We start from the raw sequence: 23,183 nt of genomic DNA, 5'->3' as shown, positions 1-23,183 counted from the left end.
TTATGCCAACTATATTTTCTAATTATATCTAGTTTTAGGAGGAAGACTCTGTCTCTCCTTTCACACCACCATTTTTAATCTTCTCTCTCTCACTCTTGGCAATTCTATTTATAACTGTACAGGAGATTCTAGCTAGAGCAATTAGACAAGAAAAAGAAATACAAGGGATTCAGACTGGAAGACACCTGGTCTGGTAAATAGCATACACATTTCCTTTACACTAGAATTTTTATTCTCTTTCCCCACACTAACACTTAGCCTGACACATGCCAGGTGTTTATGGTATGAATATATTGAGGTCAGCCTATAGACTCTTATTGCATTAAAAAAGTAGCAGTAAGGAATATATTGTGTCCTGTAATAACTTTCATACTTTTATTACAATACAACCTTAGCTATTGGACCCCAGAAGGCACACTATTAATGTATCGCTCCCTCATTCAAATGAGAAATTTATTTTACCATTCACTGTAAAATAAATCATGCTTAATAAATACTGGATGTGATATCATAAACTCTGTGTTGTCTGATACCCCCTTCTGTATAAATACATTCATCAATACAAATAAATATTGTTCATTTGTAGAATACTGCTAATATTAATGTTGTATTTGCTCAAGCTTATAATTATTATTTTAGTTTGGTCTACATGACAAAGAATATTTTAATTTGGTATCATGCAGGGATATTATGTATGTGAATATTTATAAATATAACTTTTACTAGTGACTTTTAAAGATTATTTTTATATAAGCATTTTTATTGCAAAATAATTGTATATTCACATGCAGATGAAACAATGAATAAACGTCTTTTCCTCACTGGAGCATCTTACAAAACCAGAGGACGAAATCACAACAAAGATACTGACATTTATACAGTCCAGAGAGGGAATATTATATTTTTTTATTAAGGCATGATTGATATACACTCTTATGAAGGTTTCACATGAAAAAACAATGTGGTTACTACATTAACAATATTATAAAGTCTCCACCCACAACCCAATGAAATCACTGTCATCAGTGTACTAAATGCCACAGATCCAATATGTGTCTTCTCTGTGCTACACTGTCCTCTCCGTGATCCCCCACACCATGTGTACTAAATATAATACCCCTTAATCCATTTCTCCCTCCCTCCCCACCCGCCCTACCACACCACTCCTTTTTGGTAACCACTAGTTCATTCTTGGAGTCTCTGAGTCTGCTGCTATTTGTTCCTTCAGCTTTGCTTCATTGTAATACTCCACAAAGGAGGGAAATCATTTGGCATTTGTCTTTCTCCACCTGGCTTATTTCACTCAGCATAATGTCCTCCAGCTCCATCCATGTTGTTGCAAATGGTAAGATTTGTTTCTTTCTTATGGCTGAATAGTATTCCATGGTGTATATGTACCACCTCTTCTTTATCCATTCATCTACTGATGAACACTTAGGTTGCTTCCATATCTTGGCTATTGTAAAAAGTGCTGCGACAAACAAAGGGGTGCATATGTCATTTTGAATCTAAGAAGTTGTATTCTTTGGGTCAATTCCAAGGAGTGAGATTCCTAAGTCAAATGGTATTTCTATTTTTTGTTTTTTTGAGGAACCTCCATATTGCTTTCCTCAATGGTTGAACTAGCTTACATTTCCACCAGCAGTATAGGAGGGTTCCCCTCTCTCCACATCTTGTTCTTAGTCTTTTCAATGCTGGCTATCCTTGCTGGTGTGACTTGATATCTCATGTGGTTTTATTTTGCATTTCCCTGATCATTAGTGATGTGTAGCATCTTTTCATGTGTCTTTTGGCCATTTGAACTTCTTTGGAGAATTGTTTCTTCATATCCTCTGCCCATTTGTTAAACAGGTTATTTGCTTTTTGAGTGTTGAGGCATGTAAGTTCTTTATATATTTTGGATGTTAGTCCCTTGTAGGATATGTCATTGACAAATATATTCTCCCATACTGTAGGATGCCTTTTTGTTCTGTTGATGGTGTTCCTTGCCTTACAGAAATTTTTTAGTTTTACATAGTCTCGTGAGTTCGTTTCTGCTTTTGTTTCCCTTGCTCAAGGAGATGCATTCAGGAAGAAGTTACTCATGCTTATATTCAATAGATATCTGCCTATGTTGTCTTCTAAGTTTTATGGTTTATGTTTGTGTATGGGGTTAAACAATAATCCAGTTTCATTCTCTTGCATTAAGTTGTACACTTTTGCCAACACCAGCTGTTGAAGAGGCTGTCATTGCCCCCACTGTATATCCATGGCTCCTTTATTGTATATTTATTGACCATGTATGGTTGGGTTTATATTAGGGCTCTCTAGTATGTTCTATTGGTCTATGGGTCTGTTCTTTTGCCTGTACCAAATTGTCTTGATTACTGTGGCTTTGTAGTGGAGCTTGAAGTTGGGGAGCATAATGCCTCCAGCTTTATTCTTCCTTCTCAGAATTGCTTTGGCTATTCAAGGTCTTTTCTAGTTCAATATGAATTTTAGAACCATTTTCTCTAGTTCCTTGAAGAATGCTGTTGGTATTTTGATAGGAATTGCATTGAATCCAGAGATTGCTTGAGGCAGGATGGCCATTTTGGCAATACTAATTCTTCCTATCCATGAGCATGGAATGAATTTCCATTTATTGGTGTCTTCTTTAATTTCTCTTAAGTTTCTTGTAGTTTTCAGGATATAGGTTTATCACTTCCTTGGTTAGGTTTCTTCCTAGGTATTTTATTCTTTTTGATGCAATTGTGAATGAAATTGTTTTCCTGATTTCTCTCTCTGCTAGTTCATTGTTGGTGTATAGGAATGCCACAGATTTCTGTGTATTAATTTTGTATACTGCAAATTTGCTGAATTCAGATATTAGTTTTAGACTGGATTCTTTAGGGATTTTTATGTACAATATCATGTCATCTGCAAACAGGGTCAGTTTAACTTCTTCCTTGCCAATCTGGATGCCTTTTATTTCTTTGTGTTGTCTGATTGCCTTGGATACAACCTCAGTATTATGCTGAATAACAGTGGGGAGAGTGGGCATCCCTGTCTTGTTCCCAATCTTAGAGGAAAGGCTTTCAGCTTCTCACTCTTAAGCATGATGTTGACTGTGGGTTTGTCATATATGGCCTTTATTATGTTGAGGTACTTGCCCTCTATACCCATTTTGTTGAGAGTTTTTATCATGAATGGATGTTGAATTTTGTTGAATTGCCTTTATGGCATCTATGGAGATGATCATGTGGCTTTTGTCCTTTTTGTTGACGAGGTGGAAAATGTTGATGGATTTTCGAATGTTTTACCATCCTTGCATCCCTGAGATGAATCCCACTGGATGACATTTTATGACTCTCTTGATGTATTTTTGAACTTCATTTGCTAATATTTTGTTGAGTATTTTTGCATCTATGTTCATCAGGGATATTGGTCTGTAATTTTCTTTTTTGGTGGGGTCTTCACCTGATTTTTTTGTATTAGAGTGATGTTGGCCTCATAGAATGAGTTTGGGAGTATTCCCTCCTCTTATATTTCTTGGAAAACTTTAAGGAGAATGGGTATTTTGCCTTGTCTTTATATCTGATAAAATTTAGCAGTGAATCCATCTGGCCTGGAGGTTTTGTTCTTGGGTAGTTTTTTGATAGCCGATTCAATTTCATTGCTGGTAATTGGTCTGTTTAGATTTTCTGTTTCTTCCTTGGTCACTGTTGGAAGGTAGTATTTTTCTAGGAAGTTGACCATTTCTTCCAGGTTTTCAATCTTGTTAGCATATATAGATTCTTATAGTATTCTTTAATAATTCTTTGTATTTCTGTTGGGTCTGTCATGATTTTTCCATTCTCATTTCTGATTCTGTTGATGTGCGTTGATTCTCTTTTTCTCTTAATAAGTCTGGCTAGTGGCTTATCTATTTGGTTTATTTTCTCAAAGAACCAGCTTTTGGTTTTATTGATTTTTGCTATTGTTTTATTCTTCTCAATTTTATTTATTTCTTCTCTGATCTTTATTATGTCCCTCCTTCTGTTGACTTTGGGCCTCATTTGTTCTTTTTTTTTTTTTGCAATTTCAATAATTGTGACTATAGACTATTCATTTGGGATTGTTCTTTCTTCTTTATATAGGCCTGGATTGGCCTTCCCCGCATCCCACAGAAGTTGCAGCTTTGTGCCATTGTTGTCATTTGTCTCCATATATTTCTTGATCTCTTTTTTTATTTGGTGATTGATCCATTGATTATTTAGGAGCATGTTGTTAAGCCTCCATGCATTTGTGAGCCTTTGTGTTTTCTTTGTACAGTTTATTTATAGTTTTATTCCTTTGTGGTCTGAGAAGTTGTTTGGTAGAATTTCAATCTTTTTGAATTTACTGAGGCTCTTTTTGTGGCCTAGTATGTAGTCTATTCTGGAAAGTGTTCCATCTGCACTTGAGAAGAATGTGTATCCTGCTGCTTTTGGGTGTAGAGTTCTGTAGATGTCTGTTAGGTCCATCTGTTCTAGTGTGTTGTTCAGTGCCTTGGTTCAAGGACCTTCTGTTTCATTGCATTAAATATATCAAGCTATTCTCTTCTGGCCTGTAAAGTTTCTGTTGAGAAGTCTGATGATAGCCTGATGGGTTTTCCTTTGTAGGTGACCTTTTTTCTCTCTCTGGCTGCCTTTAATACTCTGCCCTTGTCTTTGATCTTTGCCATTTTAATTATTATATGTCTTCATGTTGTCCTCCTTGGTTCCCTTGTGCTGGGAGATCTGTGGGCTTCCATGATCTGAGAGAGTATTTTCTCCCTAGTTTGGGGAAGTTTTCAGCAATTATTTCTTCAAAGACACTTTCTATCCCTTTTTCTCTCTCTTCTTCTTCTGTTACCCCTATAACGTGAATACTGTTCCATTTGGATTGATCACACAGTTCTCTTAATATTCATTCATTCCTGGAGACCCTTTTATCTCTCTCTGCCTCCATTTCTCTGTATTATCTTCTATTCCATAAGCAGTCTCTTACACCTCATCCAGTCTACATTTAAGTCTTTCCAGAGACTGTTTTATTTCTGTATTCTCCCTCCTAACTTGATCCTTTATCTCTTGCACATTTCTTTGCAGGACCATCAGCATGGTTATGACCTTTATTTTGAATTAGTTTCCAGGAAGATTGGTTATGTCTGTCTCCTCAGGCCCTCTCTCAGTGGTTTTCTGGTTAATTCTGGACTGGACCAAATTCTTCTGCCTTTTCTTGGTGACAGAGGTACTCAAAGGCAGGTGGTACATGTGTCAGCTGGGAGAACAAAGTCCCTTCCTGCTTGCTGTTCACCCTGCCCCTCTCTGCTGCCTGTGTCTGTTACCTGCACACTGGGGGAGCCCTTGGGGTAGTTCAGAGCCCTGTGGGGAGTGGCAGGCATGCCACGTGTGCTCTCCTGTGAGAATGGTGCCCTTTTGTGCCTTGCTGTGGCTTCCCCTGTCTGCAACAGGCAGCCACTTGCTCACAGTGGCCCCTGGGTCTGACCCGTGCACACTGGGAGGAAACTCTGGACAGCTCCTGCTGATGTGGCCACTCTCAGGCTGCTCAGCCACTGTGGTGGGGCCTCGCCAGGGGGGAATGAGCAGCAGGCTGTTTATTGCCATGAGGGGCTTCAGAGCTGTGTTGCCTCCCACAGTGCTGGAGCACCCGAAGCTCCTCAGATTTTCCTGCCTGCTGGGCTGAGTGTGCTGAGACAATTCCGTCCAGCTGTGAGGCCCCTGTCCCTTTAAGACTTTCAAAAAGCACTTGCTTTTCTTTTGTCCCTGGGGAGCTGGCTGCAGGGACCTGCTCACAGAAGTTGCTTTTCCGTTTCCCTAATATCCAGCACACCAATCAATGTGTCTCTGCACTCCCAGTGCTGATTACTAGGGCTGGTTATTTAGGAGTCCTGTGCTTGCACTCCATCTCCACTCCAACTCCTTTCCTCTCACCCGTGAGCTTGGGTAGGAGGAGCACTCGTATTCCACTGGGTCACGGCTTGTATCCTACCCTGTTCATGAGATGCTGAGTTCTCACAGATGTAGATGTAGTCTGGCTGTTGTACTAGATCCTCTGGTCTCTCTTTTAGGAATAGTTGTATTTGTTATATTTTCAAAAATATATATGGTTTTGGGAGGAGACTTCTGCTGCCCTACTCACACCACCATCTGGGCTCCTCCTCCATCAAGAATATTTTTAAGAAAGCTTTTGATAAATTATATTCTCTGTCAAAAATTTTAGGCTTTCAAATTGTTGCAAGCAAAACCTACATGTATTTTCTTTACCTAAGACCTCATAACAATGATAAAGTTAGTTCATGTATATGACTGCTCCATTTATAAATGGGACTAGAGGAATTAAACAATTCTGGAAACAGTTTTCCTCAGGAGATGTTTTGTGTTCAATTTCCAGACAGAAATGGGTATTTGTGACTCTGGATTTTTATTCTGTAGTCTGTTAAATCTTTAAAAGCATGTGTGTAGAGTCAGATGTGGTAAAAATAAAGTAAAAGTAACAGTAATAGTCCCATTAAACCTAACTCTTCTCAAGCACATTAATACAGTGATTAGTACAAATGGAAATCAAAGTGGAACAGTTACTTTCAACAATAAATTAACCAAACCATTTGTTATATAGATGGAAGAAACCAGGGATTATCTATAAGACATCTCACAATATTACTATTAAAGAGACAGGTAAGAGAAAAATAATTAAATGCATGATCAGTAGATTCTGGCTATACATTTACTTGTGACTTTTTTACATGCTTTGCACAATCTGCAATTGAGAAAGGACCTATAATATGTAATTATCCCAATCTTAAACTGTATCAGGTTAAGACTTTCAACTTTCTGCTCTCAGTCCTCTATTTGGTACCCAAGTAAGTATAATCACTGCATTGGTATATCATACATGGATCTGAGATATAATAGTACATTTTGTGCTGCCTAGGTATAGCTAGAGCAATGGAAATTCTGTGTAAAATTTATCACCAAACTGCTAGGTACAGTAAACCTGCACCATGAATCAGTACATAGTTTGGGGATTAGTATATATTTTATTTCATAAATTTTCCTTTGGGAAATATCTCAATTGAATAAATGAATAGATACTGAAATACATTAAAATTTAAGAACAGTAGTTTATAAAGCCAGAAAAAATAGTATTTCTCATTAAAACCAGAGCAATAATGTTATTCTAAATTGAATAACTTGACAATACTCAATGGCAAAATTATAATCATTTAAGGTTTGAAAAGCACCCTCAGAAAAGTGGGGACCTCATAAAACCAGGGAACTCAGGCACACTCAATCCCGACTCAGGCCCCCCAAAAATGAACTGTAGAGATTCTGGGCTCTGGCCTTCTGCCTTGCCAGAACAGGAAAGCTATTTCATAGCCCACTTACTACTAAGTAAGACAACAACAGAGCCCATCCTACAGACTCAATTGAGTAGGAAACTCAGCCATAAGTCCTTCCCCACCACTCTCAAACAGTGGCAAAGCTCCCTGTCCCCTACCTCAGAGCTCTAACAGTTGCCTTGCCTGAGCACAAACCACAGCAGTAGGTCCCACCTGCAGAACAACATTACAAACAGACACATGCAAGAGCCAGAGTTGACTGGTGAAGAGGTGTCTCTACCAAAAAACCTGTGAAGCCTGGAAGAGGGACCCCATTACTCAAATATGAAAACACCAATGGAAGAACTGAGGATCATGAGAAGTTAGACAAATGTAATGCCATCAAAGAAAGTTTTATAAAGTTCTAATAACTGACTCTGAACAAATGGAGGTCTGTGAGTTATCAGACAGTTTAGATTACTCCTTCTCAGGAAATTTACTGAACTACAAGAAAACAGACAGACAACTAACTAAAATCAGCAAAACTATGACCAAACAAAATGAAACATTTGACAAAGAAATAGAACCATCAACACCCCTACTCAAAAAATATTAAAAGAAGTCTTAGAGTTGAAAAATATAACTGAACTGAAAAACTCAAGAGAGTTTCAAAAATAGACTCAACCATGCAGAATGAATCAGTGACCTGGAGGTTAGGACATTGGAAATTACCCAGTCAGAGGAGCCAAAAGTAAAACAAATGTAAGAGTTCAAGAAAGTCTAGAGAGATTACAGGACATAATGGAAAGAAACAATATTTGCATTATCGGAATTCCAGAAGGATAAAGAGGGACAGAAAGCATATTTAAGGCAATAAGAGCAGAAACTTTCCAAACCTGGATGTAGGGGGTGGAATGGACATGAGACTCATAAGGCCCAAGGGTTCCTAAATAGGCTGAACCTAAATAGGACTACACCAAAGCACAATACAATTAAAAGCCAAAAACAAAGAAATAATTAACAGCAGCAAGAGAAAAAGAGAATTTACATACAAGGGAACCCCTGAAGACCATCAGTGAATTTCTCAAAATATTTTAGGTCAGAAGAGAGAGGGATGACATATTTAAAATATTGAAACAAAATACCTGTCAACCAAGAATTCTATACCCAATGAAGCTATTCTTAGATACAAAGTAGGAGTAAAGACTTTTCCCCACAAAAAAAACCCACAGAGTCTGAAGGAATTCATTATCACCACAGCTGTCTTACAAGTAATTCTAATGGAAGTTTTTTGAGTGGAAGTAAAATATTGTTAATATCAAAAAAGACAAAAAATGAGTTTAAATATCACTGGAAATGATAAAAATATAGTTATATTCTGCAATATGGTAATAGCTGTGTAAACTCACAATTTGTTTACAACTTGAAAAAAGAAAGTAGCAAAAATAACCATAAATTTAATAATTTTCTAATAGTTTCACAATTTAAAAAACAGCTAAATTTTAACAGCAGTAAACTAAAATGTGAGAGGGAGAAGAAGCACTAGCATAAACTACACAAAATCTACTGAAGATAAGTTACTATAAGTTTAAAATAGGCTGTTGTAAGTTTAAAATATTTTACATAAGCCTCATGGTAACCATAAGGGAAAATACTGTAGTAATTACACAGAAGAACATGGTAAAGAAATCAAACCATACTGATACTAAAATATTCCAAAACAGAAAAAAGCTAAAAGGATTTAAAAAAGAAAAAGGAAAAATGGACTTAAAAGACAACCAGAAAACAGTTAACAAAATGGTAATAGTGAGTCCTTACCTCTCAATAATTAAATGCAAGCTAATCAAAATTCCCAAAGAACATAGAGTGGCAGAATGGATGAAAAAAAAAACCCAACAATATGCTGTCTATAAGAGTCTCATTTTAGCACTAAAGACACACATACACTGAGAGTGAACAAATGAAAAATACTTCAAGAAAATGATAACCAGTAACAACCATGGGTAGCTATAGTTACATTGGACAAAATAGATTTTAAAGTAAAAATGGTGAAAAGAGACAAAGAAGGTCAATATCTAATGATAAAGTGGTCAATACCTCAAGAATACAAAGATGAAAAGATGTATGCACACAATATCAGAGCACCTAAGTATATATAGAGAAAAAAAACACCATTAAAAGGAGAAATAAAAAATAATATGGTAATTGTTGGGGATCTTAATATTCCACTCTCAAAAATGGAAATATAATCCAGATAGAGAATCAGTAAAAGTGGATTTCAACACTATTAACCAAATGGATCTAACAGACATATGGAGAATATTCTATGCAATAGTAGCTGAACACACATTCTTCTCAAGTGCATATGGAAAAACTTTTAGGATAGATCATATACATTAGGGCACAAAGCAGCTTTGAGCAAATTCAAGAAAATTAAAATTATACTATGTATCCTCTCTGACCACAATGATGTAAAAATAGAAATCAATGAGTGAGAAAAACAGAAAATTCATGAACACATGGAAATTAAACAACAGTCCCCTGAATGGTCAATGGGTTGACATATTAAACAAAGGGGAAATCAAAATTACTTGAAACAAATGAAAATGGAAATACAACATACTAGAACTTATGGGATGCAGCAAAAGCAGTTCTTATGAGGGAAGTTCATAGCAATAAATGCCTACATTAAAAAGACAAGAAAGATCCCACATAGATGACCTAACTCCATGCCTTAAGGAACTGTACAAAGAAGAATAAATTGAACCCACAGTTAGCAGATAAAAGAAAATATAAAGAGAAGAGCAGAAACAATTACAACAGAAAAAAGAAAAGCAATACAAAAAATTAACCAAACTAAGAGTTGGTGATTTGAAAAAGACAAACAAGGAGGAGTGAACACTTCCAAATTCATTTTATTAGGGAAGCATTATCCTGAAACCAAAACCAGAAAAAGACACCACAGAAAAGTAAAGAACAATTTCTCTGATGAATATAGATGCAAAAATTCTAAATAAAATACTAGCAAACCAAATTCAGCAGCACGTTAAAGGGATCACTCACCATGATCAAGTGAAATTGAACCCTGACATGTAAGGATGATTCAACATATGCAAATCAATCAATGTAATGCATTATATTAATATACTGAAAGAAAAGAATTACATGATAATCTCAATAGATGATGTGGAAAAAGCATTCCATAAAATTCAAAAGACTAACAAGTCAGGTTTAGAAGGAGTATATCTTAATATAATAAAGGCCATACATTACCAGCCTACAACAAATATCAGTTAATGATGAAAATCTGAAAAGAATTTCCTCTTGATTTATGAAAAAAGACAATGGTGTCTACTCTCACCACTACTATTCAATATAATACAGGCAATCCTTGCTGCAGCATTCAGAAAAGAAAAAGGAAAAAGCTTCAGTATTGGAAGGAAGAAGTAAAGTTGTCTGTTTTTGCAAATTACATGATTCTATATATAGAAAAATCCTAAAGACTCAACCCCAAATCTGTTAGACTAAATCATGAGTTCAGAAAAGTTGCAGGATACAAAATTAACAGGAAAATCAGTGGGTTTAACTAAGGAGGTGAAATATCTATACACTGAAAACTGCAAGACACTGATAAAAGAATTCAAATATGACACAAATAATAGAAAGATATCCCATAGTCATGAATTAGAAGAATTAATATTATTAAATGTCAGTACTACTCAAAGCCATATAGCTTCAATTCAATGCCTAACAATATTCCAATTGCATTTTTTACACAAGTAGAAAAAACATTCCTAAAATTTATATGGAACCACAAAAGACCCCAAATAGCCAAAGAAATCCTGAAGAAGAACATAGCAGGATATATCACACTTCTTGATTTCAAGCTATTCTATAGACCTATAGTTATCAAAACAGAATGACACTGGCATAAAAACAATGTTTTTATTTAAATTTTATAATATTATAAAAACACTTATAGTTCGTATTTAAAATCAATGGAACAGAATCAAGAGCTCAGAAATAAAACTAAGCATATATGATCAATGAGTATTTCACAAGGGAGCCAAGAAGACTCAATAAGAAGAGATCAAATCAATGGCTCAAATAATAGGATGTTCACATGTAAAAAGAATGCAACTGGACTCATAGCTTATACAACTCACAAAATTTAGTTCAAAATGCATAAAGAATTTAAATGTAACACCTGAAACCATGAAACTCCTAAAAGAAAACATAGGAACCTAGCTCTTAGACATGGGTCTTGGTAATTATGACACCTAACACAACAAAACCGAAAACAAACAGGTGGGACTGTATCAAACTAAAAAATTTCTACATAGCAAAAGAAAACATCAACAAGGTAAAAAGACAACCTACAAATAGGAAAAAATAATTGTAAACCACATCTCTGATAAGGGATTAATATCCAAATTATACAAAGAACTCATACAATTCAATAGCAAAAGAAACAAATAATCCAGTTAAAAAGTGGGCAATTTCTGAAATAGATGATTTCTCCAAAGAAGTTATAGTAAAGGCCAACAAACATGAAAAGATGCTCAACATCCCTAATTATTAGGGAAATGCAAATTAAAACCATGTTGAGCAATAACCTTGTGCCTGTTAGAACAGCCATCATCAAAAAGACAAGAGATAACAATTGTTGGCATGGATATAGAAAAGAGAACCCTTTTATATTGGTGGGATTGTAAACTGGTGCAGCCACCATGGAAAACAGTATAGTATGGAAGATCCTTAAAATAGTAAATATAGAACTATCATATGATCCAGTAAGTCTGCTTCTGGCAATATACCCAAAGAAACAAAAACATCAACTTGAAAAAACATCTGTACCCCATATTCATAGGAGCATAAATTACAATAGCCAAGATTGGGAAACAACCTATTTCTATCAATACATGAATGGACAAAGAAGTTTGTTGAATATATATATATATACACACACATACATATTCATATACATACAATAGAATATTACTTGGGGATAAAAATGAGTAAATCATACCACTTGTGACAACATGGATGCTTCTTTGAAGGCATTCTGATAAATGAAATAAATCAGACCGAGAAAGGCAAATCTCATTTAATTTCCCTTACATATGCAATCTAGAAACAAAACAAAACTAAAAGAAAAGAGATCAGATTTGTGGTCACCAGAGGAAAGGATACTAGGGGAGGGGGATTGGAAGGTGGTCAAAAAAGCATGAACTTCCACTCATAAGATAAATAAGGGCCAGGGATGTAATGTACAACATGATGACTAGAGCTAACATTGCTATATAAGAAATAGGAAAGTTAAGGGAGTAAATCCTAAGACTGCTCACCATAAACAGAATTTTTTCTTTTATTTTTTTCCCTTCTTTTGTTTGTATTGTATCTGTAGTAGAAAATGGATTTAGCAGAATCTACTGTGGTAATCATTTCACAATATATGTAAATCAAACCATCATTCTATATACCTTAAATTTATTCAATGGTGTATGTTAATTATCTTAATAAAACTGAGGTTAAAAAGGGAAGGTAAACAAAATACTGTCAGATGAATGAAAACTAAGATAACCTTTCAACAGTAAATCTACCCTAAAATAATTGCTAAATAAGATCATTAAACAGAAAGGAAATAATTTTTAAAAACTTGGAACATCAGGAAGAAATAAAATGCTTGGCAAAAATAAGGGAATATTCAATAGGCTTTACTTTTCTTCTTGAGTTTTCTAAATTATGCCAGATGGTTAAAGCAAAAATTATAATACTGTCCAATGTGGTCCTAAATGTATGTAGAGGAAATATTAAAGACAACTACATTATAAACAAGGCAAAGTAAAGGACACAGAGTCAAGATTTCTATACTTAAACTGGTAAAATAATGATAGCAGTAGACTGTGATAGGAAAGCAGAATATACATTCTTTTCAAGTGCCCACAGACATATACCAAATAAATGGCATCCTAAGCCATGTGACAAACCTCAAAAACCTTCAACAAATTTAACAGAACTGAAATAATACAGAATATATTTATCCAACCACAGTTGAATCAAACTAGAAATCAATAATAAAGATAACAAAATAACCCTACAATGCATGGAAATTAACCATAACACTTCTAAACAATTTAAAGAAGTTCCAAGGAAACCAAAACATGCAGTGAGCTTAATAGCTTAATAAAAACAAAAAGATCGCACACCAAAATTTTGGGGACACATTCAAAGGCAGCAGTGAGGGGAACACATAAAGCAATAAATGTATACTTTAGAAACTAGTGTAAGTTTCAAATCAATAATCTAACCTCCCAATTCAATAATCTATAAAAAGAGGTGTAAAATAAACTCAAAGCAAGCAAAAAGAAGGAGATAGTAAATACAAGAGAAATAATGAAATTGAAAACAGAAAAATGACATAGAAAATCAATGATATAAAGAGTTTGGAAGTTTGTTCTTTGTAAAAACTAACAAAACAGACAAACCTCTAGCAAACTTACAAAGAAAAAAGATAACTAATTACCAAAATCAGGAATAAAACAGGAAATAGCATTATAGACTGCCGAGATCAAAGGAAAATAAATACAAATAATTCTACACCCATAAAATTGATTAATTTAGAGAAAATGCCAATTTCCTCAAAATTACAATCTGCCATAAGCCACCCAATACTTAACAATTTTAATAGTCCCATAATTACTAAGAAAACATATTCATAATTTAAAACTTCCAAAAAATATATTCCTAGATCTTGATAATTTCACTGGAGAATGTTACCAAATATTAAGGAGAATGAGCACTGATTCTACACAAACCTATTCCAGAAAAACAGAGGAGGAGGTAACAATTCGCAGTTCATTTTATGAAGCTGATATTATAATGACACCAATACCATACAAACCAAGTTCAAAAAAGTAAACTAAAGAGAAATACCATTCATGAACACAGAAAGAAAAATCCCTTAAAGTGTTAGCATATACAATTCTACAATATGTAAAAATAATTATATCCATGACTAAATGGAACTTATATTACAGAGATGCAAGGCAGTTTCAATAATCAAAACTAAATCAATATAATACACTATATTTACAGACCAAAGAAGAAAAATCACATGATCATATCATTTGATGCAGAAAAAAATTTAATAAAATTCAACATGTATTCATGGATAAAAACTCTTAAGAGAACCAGAAAGAGGGTGCACTTGCTTAATTTGCTGAAAGAACATCTACAAAAAATCTACAGCTAGCATCACGCTTAATGGTGAAACACTGAATCCGTTCCCCCTAAGATCATGAACCAGGCAAGAATACCTACTCTAACTACTCTTATTCAACACACTGCTAGAAATTTTAGCCAGTGCAATAAGGCAAGAAAAAGAAATAAAATGCATACATATTAGAAGAAAAAAATATATGTATACATATCCTTATTTACAAATAACATGATTATCTATGTAGAAAATACCAAGGAATGTTCAAAAACTCCTAGAGCTAGTAAGATAATAATATATTAGCAATAAACAGGTGGACACCAAAATTAAAACTACAATGTCACTTACAATTACTCAAATAAAAACCCACAAGTGTTAATCTAGCAAACCATATACAGGACTTTTATGTTAAAAACAAGATACTAATAAAAAAAACCTCTAGTAATAAACAAATATATAATTGTACTGTGTTCATGTATTAGAAGATTTGACAGAGGTATATGTTCATTCTCCCCAAATTGATAGACAGGTTTAACCTGATTCCTATCAAAACTTCAACAAGATTTCCTTGTGGATGTGCACAAGATAACTCTCAAATTTATATGGAAATGTAGAGGAACTAGATTAGTGAAAATTTTAAGAAAAAAAAATAAAGTGAGAATGGTAACCTGATGTTGAACTTCTTATTTAGATACAATAACCAAGATTGTGTGATGCTGATGGAGGTACAGACACATAGATAAAGAAAAGAATAGAGAACAAATAAGCCAATTGGATTTTCATTATACAAATGTGCAAAATAATTTTATAGAGGAAAGATAGTTACAACAAATGTTGCTAGCATATTTGTATATACATAGGTAAAATAACATGCCACACCTTATGAAAAACTAAACTCAAAATACATCACAAACTTAGATGTAAAAATTATGACTATAAAACTTTTAGGATAAAAAGAGCCAATCTTTTGTTTCTAGGGTTTCTAAAAACACCAAAAGCATAATTCATAATAGGAAAAACTAGACTTGACCAAATCTAAAACTTCTGCTCTATGAAAGACCCCACTAGGAGAATTAATAAACAAGCTACAGACTGGGAGACAATATTTGGAAACCACCAATTCCACAAAGGAATAGTTTATAGTATATATAAAAAGAAATATAAAAAATTGAGAATAAAAAAATCTCAGAAAACAGCAGAAGATGTGAACAGACATTTCACTGAAGATATACAGATGGCAAATGAGCACATGGAGAGATACTCAACATCATTAGCTAGAAGGAAATTGCAAATTAAAACGATAATGGAATATCACTACACATATATCAGAATGGTGAAAATAAAAACTGATGACCTCAAATTCTAGCAAGAATGTGGAGAAACTGGATTACTCACATATTAGTGTTAGGAATGTAAAAGTGTACAGCTAGTATGGGAAACAGTTTGGCTGTTTCTTATAAAACTAAACCTGGTGTTACCAGATGATCCAGTGATTGCACTCCTGAGTATTTATGACAGAAAAATGAAAATTTATACTAGTTATCACATTATATTATGTATAAATGTTTTAGCACCTTTATTCATAATATCCAAGGGGACACTGAACTGTTAAGTGGGATGAGCATAAATGGATTTCTAGAAACAACAGATGAAGCCATTAGATGGGTTAAAGCATAATAGCTTTCTTAAAGTTCTGGAATCTAAAGTACTATTATGGAAATGATAATACTTATAAGTTAGTTGTATGATACTAAAACAAATGAAAGAAATGAACAGCATTTTTTGTTTGGTGTTTTAGAATAGTTTAAATACCAAATATTTGGATGTTAGAAAATGCCTACTTGTTTGAATTCTTTGCTATCATCTTGAAGTTGCAATATTTCACATGCAGCTATAGATGAGGAGTGTTTACATGTTAATATCTACCAAAAATTCCGTTTTACTCTTTCTGCATGATGTTTTACAATTAGAAAAGCATAAAGTGGTTATGAACATATCCTTTTTCATTTCATTTCATTCTAAAAACTTTTCAACTAATTTCAGTGTGCTAGGTTTCTCTTTTTCATGCTGAATATAGAAAAGATATCAAATTTAAAAAAAAGAAATTTCCGCATGGAACTTTCTTGTATGGAAACAAATTAAGAAAGTAAGAAAAGCATATGATATATCAGATGGCAAGAATTGCAAAGAAAAAATATTTAAAAGGTATTATTAAATTAAATTATTATTATTATTAAAACATTAAAGGAGGTTAAGGAATAATACAGCTATATTTCATAAAGAGTAATCAATAAAAACATTTAAACCATGTTCTAAATAAAGGGAAGGAATAAACCATGCAGACAAAGCCCTGAAAAAGATCTCCAGTAAGGCAAGTGAAAATTCCCCAGATGTGAGCAAGCCTGACATATTCAAGGCATTACAAGAAGGACATTGAGATTGGGTATGAAAGGAGAGAGTGACAGGCAATGAGGCTCAAGAACTCAGCAAGATTTGAGAGTCATTACTAGTGAATTAGGAAGCCACTGCAGATATTGAGCAGATAAATGATATTACTCTTACTTGTATTTATAAAGTTAAACTATAGAGGAGTAAAGAAATCAGTAAGGATGCTTCAACAATCCATGTAAGAAATAATAACAATTTGGGATAAAGTGTTAAAAATGGAAATGGAGAGAAATGATGACATTCTGGATATAGTCTGAAGAGAGGGATAACAGCTGAGGAATTACCTCTAGGATGTAATAAAGAAAAGGAAAAACAATGTCTTCAAGATTTTTCTCCATCAACTGGAAGACATGTTGTCATTTTCTGAGGGGGAGAAGTCTACGGGAAGAAAAAATTCTGAAATTTGCTTTTTGAAATGTTATACATGAGATGATTCATTAATCATGTATAAGGCAGCGTTGAGTATGTCACTGGATAAAGGTTTGACTGAAGGTTTGAGTGAAGATAATCAGCTGTCAAGGGAGCATGTAATTTTCATATTTTAAGTCACAAGATATTAAAAACTCTTTTCAAAATTTAATCTTTATTTTTTATTTAAAATTTAAGCTTTATTATTTAAGCTTTTATTTACATAAAAAGGTAATAAATAATAGATACACAAAAAACATTTATTTCTTACTCAGAAAAAATAAAACTGATGTTTTGATTTTTATTATTGAGATATAATTGACATCTGTTATTATATTAATTTTAGGTATCATTTCTTCCTGGAAATATAAGGACATTGCTATTTTTATTTTTGACAGTAGCTATTAAAAAGCAACCTTGGTCAAATCAAGTAGATTGTGTACTAGTTCCAAAAGTAAGGAGACATAATATAAACAAACTATTAACAACTTACAAAACATAAACAATGTTGTGATTTTGTTTTATTATAGCTCATAATATTGTGAAATCTTTGTATGGTGACACGGTAACTATACTTATTATTGTGAGCATTTAAAAATGTATATAATTGATAAATCACTAAGTGTTCATCTGAAACTAATATCTAATATAATATTTCATGTAAACTGTATTTCAATATAAAATAGAGGAAAAGTAAAATCCCCCCAAAAATATTGTTTTAAAGTTGTCTCACTTATTAAAATTAACTCTAACATTTTCTACAAATTGAATAATAGTTGCAATCTGATGATTTTATTTTGCTTAAGGCAAACCATCCAAGCTAGGAAAGTCCATAGAACTCACAAAGCACAGTGTCATAACATATAACTAAACAGTCACTTTCAGTATCACCTATTTCACCAAACATCAGCCATGCTACTTCACATTTAAGAATGTCTTCAATGTTGTTCTTATGTTGTCTATAGCCAGAAAAAGATATCTTTGTTCCTTCAATAATTGTAATTGAGCAGTTCCTTCTGAAAGGAAAATTCCCTTTTCCCACTGGTCTGTAGAGTGGCATTATTGTCAAGGAATGATATAAACCACTAAACTGGAATGGATGGAAATGGACTTCTTTTCACAGGAGAATTTAAACAATCTTAAATGAACCCTTTGTATAGGTGCAGATTTAAAGTGGTAAGACCAAGACTTCCTCTGGAAGTTGATAGAAATGCTGCATGAAACAACTTTTTAAAAAGTATTTCCTTACCAATCTAGTTATTAAAGAAATATTTTGGGCACTTGTCCTATACTTAATACTCACTAGGTATTTTTCTTATAAATATAAATAAAGCATACATATTAAATAGCACACAAAAAATTTGTGGTAGGAAGTCCAGTCTATATTTTCCTGCAGGTGGTTTACTGGAGACAGAGAGCTCTCAGGAACCAGAACCATAGAGGAGTGAGTAATACAGGATTAGATAGAGAGAGAAATTGGATTTTAATGCTGTTGTGACAGGTGATTCAGCATCCACCAAGGGCTCTAAAACAGGAATGGCCACTCAGAAATGTCACAAATGGAGGTAGGCTATGCCTTTGTGTCCCTGCATCTACTATTCTTAAAAGAAGGCTACACCCAGTAGGGAGTCATGGTTTTCGGTGAGGCAGTCCCATAGACAGAAACCTGTTCCAGAGAGGAGTGCAACTGTGAGCAATTGGCTACCTAGCAATCTCTGCCATTGAGAGAATGTGAGTTTGGCTCTCAAGTGGTGGACATGGGTTCTTGGAGGTACAGGGCAAAATTCATTATCTCCACCACCACCCCCCCACTACCATTTGAGATTTCCCTTATCATTGGTGGTGTGACCAGAACTTCCTCTCAAAGGGATCTGAGTCTGTGGTCATAATTCATTTCCAGGCATTGGGGCTGCAGTACTTGCCCATTTCCTATCAAAATTGTTTATGTGGGATTAATACAATGTCACAGTGAATCACATGTGTACCAAATATAATCTTCCTTTTTTCCATTGCATAATAGCAGCTCTACTTATCCTGGATGATAGGGAGTACAGTGAAGCTGAGCTACTCCTGCTTTTGACACTTGGTTTTAAGACCTATGGATTTTACCAATTGGGAAGATAGCAATAGATATTGATTTAGGATAAATATTGTAATCTAGAAAATAGAATCCATCCTTTCATCACATTTTCTCAAAGCTGTTGCCTTAGCTCTACCTGTAAAAGGCCATCTTATTACTTTCTAATACTAAAAGATCTGGGGTGCTGCACTATGTATTAAGGCCAGAGAATTTCATGGGCATGTGCCTACTGCTGGACCACCTTAGTTAATGCAATGTTATATGGACTCTATATTGATGAATTAAGTGCTCTGTAATCTCTTGGATAATGATGTTGTCTAAGGCCCTGTGAGTAGAAAAGGTAGATCCATAGTTAAATTTACGGGTCATTTTCTGCTAAGAAGAATGACTGTTCCTTTTGGGGAGGTTCCTTCTGGAAAGGATGGCTATTTGGTCTCCTTAAAAGACGATGCCATACTGAGAATTCATTATTGGTCTAACAGGTAGAAGTGGCAATAACTGTGTTAGCCTTCATCAATGTTGCTTATGCAATTGGGTTCAGGCATAGCCTCCACACCTGTTACTATGGCTACTCTGTTCATGCCCCATAGTGCCTGCAATGAGGCTCACAGAGCCAGAGACTGGCTGTTATTAACTGGCCAAGGCATGTGTCCAAGTGGTTGTTTAGTGCCCCTTTCACAATGAATGCTTTCTTGCAGGTCATATGGAATACAGAGATTTTTACATATTGGCCATACAAATAAACCTAACTACATGCCTCCTCCCTAGACTGTCTTTTTCCCAACCTTCCAATCTTTCTCATTACAGGCTCCTGACCAACCTATTTGCTACTATTCATATATTCTAATCTGATGTGCTGTTCAAATTACCAACTACTGAGACTTTCCTTCACTTTGAGGCTGTGTAACAGCACCCAGATAATGAACTGATTAACCCATGAACCAAGCCAGTCACATTCCTCCTTCTCTAGCTCATTAGAAGAGAACTTTCATGCTACCATAGGCATGAGCTGAGTGAAAGGCACTATTTTTTTCCCAAATTTCTCATGGTAAAACTACACATAACATAAAATTTCATATCTTAACTAATTGTTTTTGACAGTGGTGAGTGACACAGGACTGGGCAACCTGCTCAAGCAGCTTATTTGTGCCCTCTGACCTGGTTCGTACTATAGATGCACTACCATTTACAACCAATAATGGATTATTGTTGCTCTCCTTCCCCTCAATTACAATGTGTATGTCTGACAGAACCCATCTCATAATGGGAAAGTCTTCCATTCTGCTCACCTGCTTTGTGGTCCAGTAGAATGCCAGAATCTGTTTTGTGAATGGTCTCTATTCTACTGTAGATAACTTGACTTTATTCCAGGATACAAAAAAAAATCTATATTACAATTTTCTCATTGGGATTTGCCAGAAACTTGGTGTAGCATATTTTCTCACCAAAAATACCTATAATATTATATAACTTTCATAGTACATTAAAAGGATCATACACTTTAATCAAGTAGAATTCCTTCCAAAGATGCAAGGATAGCTTAACATATATGAATCAATCAGTGCGCTACACAATATTAACAAAGTGAAGGATAAAAATCATATAATCATCTCAATAGATGCAGGAAAAGCATTTGACAAATACCGGCATCCATTCATGCTAAAAACTCTCAACCAAGTGGGAAAAAAGGAATGTACCTCAATATAATAGAGGCCATATATGACAAACCCACAGCTAAAATCATATTTAACAGTGAAAAGCTGGAAATTTTTCCTCTAAGATAAGAAACAAGACATGAATGCCCATTCTTACCATTTTTATTCAACATACTACTGAAATTTCTTGCCACGGCAATCAGAAAAGAAAAAGAAGCAGAAGGCATCCAAACTGGTATAGAAGAAGTAAATTGTCACTATTTGCAGATGACATAATACTATGTATAAAGAAAACCATAAAGATTCCACCAAAAACTATTAATGAATGAATTCAGTAAAGTTGAAGGATAAAAAATCAAAATACAGAAATACTTTGCATTTCTATAAACAAATAATGAAATACCAAAAAGAGAAATTAACTAAACAATCCTATTTATGACTGCACCAAAAAAAAAAATACATGGGAATAAATCTAACCAAGGGGGTAAAAAACCTATACATTGCAAACTATAAGACACTGATGAAAGACATTGAAGACACAAATAAATGGATAAATATCCTGTGTTGATGGATTAGAATTATTATTGTTAATAATATTGTCCATCCTACCCAAAGCAATTTATAGATTCAATGAAATCTCTATTAAAAATGAAATTTGGCATAGAAATGAAATGGAAGAAACAATACAAAAATTTGGATGGAACCACAAAAGACTTCAAAAAGTCAAAGCAATCTTGTGAAAAAAGAACAAAGCTGGAGTATCACACCCAGATTTGAAACTACATTAAAGAGCCATTGTGACTAAAACAATATGGATTTGGTATACAAACCTATTAATATAGATCAATGGAACAGAATACAAAGCACAGAAATAAATCCATGCATATATGGTCAATTTATTTAAGACAAAGGAGCTAAGAATATACAACGAGAAAGGACAGTCTCCTCAATAATTGGTTTTGGGAAAAGTGGGCAGTCACATGAAAAACAATAAAACTGGATCCTTATCTTACACAACACAGAAAAACAAACTTTAAGAGAATTAGAGACATATGTAAGGCCTGAAATCAGAAAAATCCTACAAGTTAAGCTCCTTGGCACGTGTTGGCATTGATATTTTACATTTGATATCAAAAGCACAGGCAATAAAAACAAACAAGTGAGAGTGGAGCCAAGATGGCGGTGTGAGTAGAGCAGCAGAAATCTCCTCCCAAAACAACATATATCTATGAAAATATAACAAAGACAACTCTTCCTAAAATAGAGACCAGAGGACACAGGACAACATCCAGACCACATCCACACCTGTGAGAACCCACAGTTCTTGCAAAGGGGGATAAGATACAAACCCCGGCCCGACTGGTCCCGAGTGCCCCTCCCCCCAGCTCCCACCAGGAAGAGAGAGATCTGAGAGGGAGGGAGAAGGAGCCCAGGTCTGCTGAACACCCAGCCCCACCCATCTGGACTAGAGCGCAGACACAGTGTATGCGCAGGGTCCTGGATACTAGGGAAACAGGGTGGCAGGACCAGTGAGTGGGTGCCCGAGGCCGACGCCGGAGAACAAAGAAATGGGAGTGGCTATTTTTTTTTTGGGGGGGGTGAGTGCTTTTTGGAAGTCTTAATGGGACAGGGACCCCAATACTAGGGAAACAGGGCAGCAAGACCGGTGAGCGGGTGCATGAGACTGGTGCCTGAGGACAAAGAAAATCATGTGTTTTCCTTTTTCTTTTTTTTTTAAAATTATTTATTTAATTTTTTTTTTTTTTTTTTGCTGTTGTTGTTTTGGTTTGGAGAGTGCTTTTTGGAAGTCTTAAAGAGGCAGGACAGGACACTTAGTCTAGAGGCAGGGAATCTGGGGATCTCTGGACACTCTAACCACCTGGGGAGCAGGGAGCATGGAGGCCCATTATGGAGATAAACAGCCTCCCAGCCACTCCCCCTCCAACAGGGCTCCACCATTTTGGAGCAGCAGCCCCAGCCAGGCCATGCCCACAGCTACAGGGGAGATAAACTCTATAGCAGCCGGGCAGGAAGCAGAAGCCCTGTCTGTGCACAGCTGCCCAGCACAAGCCA

The sequence above is a fragment of the Manis javanica genome, chromosome 12, assembly GCF_040802235.1.
Source record: "Manis javanica isolate MJ-LG chromosome 12, MJ_LKY, whole genome shotgun sequence".
Taxonomy (NCBI): domain Eukaryota; kingdom Metazoa; phylum Chordata; class Mammalia; order Pholidota; family Manidae; genus Manis; species Manis javanica.
Note: the sequence above shows the minus strand (reverse complement) of the source record.